Source organism: Lolium perenne, chromosome 3, assembly GCF_019359855.2.
Source record: "Lolium perenne isolate Kyuss_39 chromosome 3, Kyuss_2.0, whole genome shotgun sequence".
NCBI classification, from domain to species: Eukaryota; Viridiplantae; Streptophyta; class Magnoliopsida; order Poales; family Poaceae; genus Lolium; species Lolium perenne.
The window spans coordinates 125,210,036-125,214,363 of NC_067246.2; the positions used below are offsets into that span (position 1 = coordinate 125,210,036).

Consider the following 4,328-nt stretch of genomic DNA (forward strand, 5'->3'; position numbering starts at 1 on the left):
TTTGTCAAGTTTCCTTTTTTCAAATTCGCATCGTCGTCTTCGCCTGGGCACGCGGCTGGGAAACTACTCCTCCTCACGCCAAACCTTCCTCCAATCCAGACGAAAATTTCGCCAGATTTGGGCGTGGGGAGCGCCAACAGAGTGGAGATGCTCTTAGGTAGCCATGCACTTGGTTTATTTAGATTGATTGATTGTACGTACACTAGATCAGTTCAGGAATTCACCCTATTAATTTGGTTTGGTGCTTCATTGTGTAATACTAATCTGAAAATAAATTCAGTCGGCAGATTTGACCTGCGGGTCAGTTACGAGGATTATCAAATCAAGTTGTACTGATAATGTTGGCTATTGTACGGATGTATGTATATGTAATTTTGATATGTTTTTCTTCATTACATTTCACACATTTATCATCAACTATGGAGATCTGTATTTCTAAAATGTAGAAATTCAGTATATCTCCTCTCAGTTCAATCTTAATCTTAATGCATTATGTACCCTCACTAGGAATCAATGAAGAAACCGAGGGGTTTAATACAATGTCATCCAATCAAGAGGGGTAAATAAAGGTGGAGGCCATGGCACATCGGTTGTGATCATGTTGTCCTTTCCATGCTGGCAACTCGTGGAGAAATGGAGTGTCTAATGGTACAGTCGCCGGCGTCCAACCACTTAGGTTATATATATGCAATATCTAGCTGACAAACCTGAGGTGGTAAAAATGACACTTTCATTTTGGTTGGATATATCTTGCAACAAACCTATGAGGAAACAATTGGTAGTTTTTAACTTCTATTTTTTGATGAAATGCTATTGCTACATATTAAGCTGCCAACCCTGAAGGCTGATTGAAAACATTCTGTTGTATGGTGAGTCTCTCCTTGATCCACGCATTACTTCTGATTAAGTTTTATTTCAATGATGCAGTGTAAGAACGGTATCTGATAATGCAAAATGTGTTGTTCTATGTTGATGAACCCAAAATACTTTGCAGAGTTCACTCGAGATTAATTTTCTCTCTTGTAGTCAATGGTTACCTTTAGTAATTTGCACAATTTTTATTGATGCCATGAATTTAATTTCTTGGTACCATCTACCTTAGTATGCAGTAGGAGGCACGTATTTTTTTCCACCTCAAGTTAGTTGATGTCGCGAATTTGGCAATATCTTTAGTTGATGTCATTGCCAATGTCTTGTTATTCTCTATGTATTTTTCAGCAGCGGTGGCAAGAGGCGAGCTCACGCGGCGATGGAGCGCGTGAGGATGCCGGCCCGCCCGCTAGAGGTTGCCGGCGCCATGTTCGGGAGGCCGCCCGCCGGTGCGAGGCTGCAGCATGGGAGTCCACCAGCGGGAGGCTACTAGGCAAGCGCAGGACTCAGTCGGCGTAAGGCTAAGATCGATCGGGGATCCGATGGTGTGTTTTAGAAAGAAAGGGTAGAAATAAAAATATGTTTTCAACTACACTTCCAACACCTAAAACGTGAGAGGGGTAGAATTGTTTAGTTGGTTGTTATGAAGATTCTGCAGGAATGCTCATGTATTCTATAATTTCGGATTTTAAATCTGTTGATGTTACCAGAAATTTGTTCAATGCAACATATAGTTAGCGTCGTTCTTTTTTGCCACTTTTATTAATGATGTACTAAGGTGAAGAAGTGCAAATTTGACTGTATACTTCCTATTGTTTTGCCCCTGAACTAAACCTATGAGATTTGGTTAGTATGTCACAAAATTTGACATCACTATTTGATGTTCTAGGTTACGTGAGATGTTAGATTTTTAAAGCGATGACAATGCTAAACCAAGGGCAATGAAGATGGTGGAGATGGCAATGTTAAACCAAGGGGAAATGAAGATGGTGGAGATGGCAATGCTAAACCAAGGGTAAATAAAGGGGTGGAGTGGAACAAGAGGCAGTGAGACATGACATCTGTGAAGGAGCAAAAAAAAAAAAACAGGAGAAGGAGAGAGTCGATATTCATCCATATATGAACGGTAACCATATTATATTTATGAACTGAAATAATTGTTTACTGGTGGGTAAATTTTTCCGTAATCCCGTGGCAACGCACGGGCATCTGTGCTAGTAAAACTATAAAGTTTTAATGTTCCTATTCTTTCCAACCTATGCGAATTGAGATGGATTTCTTGAACTGGTTGACGATGGACATATTGAGCTGTTGACTCCTAATGATATTTTTTGCTATTTTCCCAATTGTGTTATGGACCCTAATAGTTTGATTTTTTTTTTGTTTCAGCTAGGTTCTTACAGATCTAAGGATCTGTAGTTGCATAACAATACCAGTATGTATATTTTCAGTCGGAAGAGCCATACTATTCTTTGTCTCAAGGTGAAGTGGAATATCCCAGCACTTCATATTTGTTGTCTTCTCAGTCAGTCATCCACCTTACTATTATTTTGGGTATATCTATTATTAGGACAAAACCCGTGCGTTGCTACGGGTCAATTTACATGGGTAAAAGTATTTATTTTAAAATGCTTTCAGCTACATTAAAATTTCAAAATTAATCATAACTATGCGGGTTCTTTGCATTCAGTCTCCCCCCCCCCCCCCCAACTAATTACCACGACAATGCGAGAGCATCAATAAATTTTAAACTTTGAGATAATTAGTAACTAATAAATTTTTCGAGAGTTGCAAAGGTAATCTAGGATAGCGGCTGTTGCGATACAATGACAAGTCTGGTATAGAGCACAATTGTTCATGATACATAGATATAAGCATTCAGGTGAAACCAAAAAAAGTTAACTTACTTTTTCTTGAAAGCTCACAAGATTGAGATGTCTGTAAATACTTTACCTCCAGGCTGCACCGCAAGTGTGGAGAACAAAAAACATGAAGTTGATAGTTACATAAACATTGAGTATAGAACCCAAAAGCATTAGCAGCTTTAATTCTAATTTACGTAAGGATGAGGTGACTGAAGGCTGTTGCTTTGACCGCAAGATATCTTCAAGCCGTGTGTGTCCATTAATACTGAGACATCGCAAGTTCGTTGCAGTATATCGTTGTAATCTATACCTAATAATAAAGAAAATAAGGTTTCTTGTTGGTCCGTTTTTATTTACCCTTAAGTTTTATCCAAATTACATGGTCTGCCACCGCCGAGTTAAATAACGATTCGGTTAGCTTGTAACAAAAAAAAAATCCAAGCGAACTGCCCATCTTTCCCCAGGCTACCCGTTCCCCTCCAGGCGCAGATCCCTCCGCCGCCAGGAATAGCCCGCACAACATCGCGGCGCCAGAGGCAGACGCGAGGCCGGTGGTGTGCCAAGAGGCAGCCTCTGTTCCCTATCCTCCGCTTCTCGCGGAGTATCACAGGCGTCGCCGGACCGGGCCGTCGTTGCCGCTGCTGTCCTTGCGCGGCCGACGCTGCTCCGCTCCCCTCCGATCCGTAGACCAGGCCCCTGGCGCCAAGGTATTTTACCTTGCCCCGATTCGTGCATGCAGCTACTGGTGGTATTCAACGCCAATTGACCTGAGTCCTCCGCTTCCTCCCAGTCCCGCACAGAGAGAAGTGAGGCAAACTACAGCGCCTCTTCCAGTCGTCCTCCGACTAGGCCGCCGCGGAAACGGATGCCCGCGCTGGCGCCGCCCGCACTCGCCCCCGAGCCCAACTCCGCGGCCGCCTGCTTCGCCTTGACTCCCAGACGCGAAGACCTGCCCACGGCCGCCCCCGAGTTCAACGCTGCCTGCTTGGCCCTGATGCCCAGACGTGCGCCTGGAGATGGTGGAGCCAATATCAGACTGCTCCTTGCAAATTTCTTCATACAAAGTGTGTTCCCGTTTTTTTGGGTTATTACAGATCAGATGCTTATGATGGGATTTAATTCTTTATCTACTTTCGTGTTCAGTGTGATGTTTTCGTTGGAGAATCAAAATTGTTGATTTCACATGTAAATCTGTGTCACTCGGGTAGTAACAGGTAAATCTCTGTCACGGGAGTATAAGGCTTTCATATGTGTTTTTTCTTCTTCTGTAATCTCGGAACCTTTTACTGCAAACAAAAGGGTGATTGCTCTGTTTATGGGCTGAATATTCAGCAAGCAGATCGTAAAATAATTTAGAAAGAATGCAGGAAAGAAGAGTTCTTTCTGCTGTTACTAATTTACCAGCGATATTGCCTTTATTGTTTCTCCATGCTAACACTTCCTTGGGTGCACAACAGGTAGAGTTACGTATATTATATGATTTGATTGAAGTGTTGGTAATCAGAAAGAATGCAGGAAAGAAGAGTTCTTTCTGCTGTTACTAATTTACCAGCGATATTGCCTTTATTGTTTCTCCATGCTAACACTTCCTTG

The 4,328-nt window shown here is 42.3% G+C and overlaps 1 long non-coding RNA gene across 1 annotated transcript; it reads left to right on the plus strand.

The window, feature by feature from the left end:
- Window positions 1-3,183: 3,183 nt before the first annotated feature.
- On the plus strand, window positions 3,184-4,109 carry LOC127339599 (uncharacterized). Its single transcript, XR_011754102.1, has 2 exons — window positions 3,184-3,442; window positions 3,526-4,109. It is a non-coding gene; the product is annotated as an uncharacterized lncRNA (long non-coding RNA).
- Window positions 4,110-4,328: the final 219 nt, after the last annotated feature.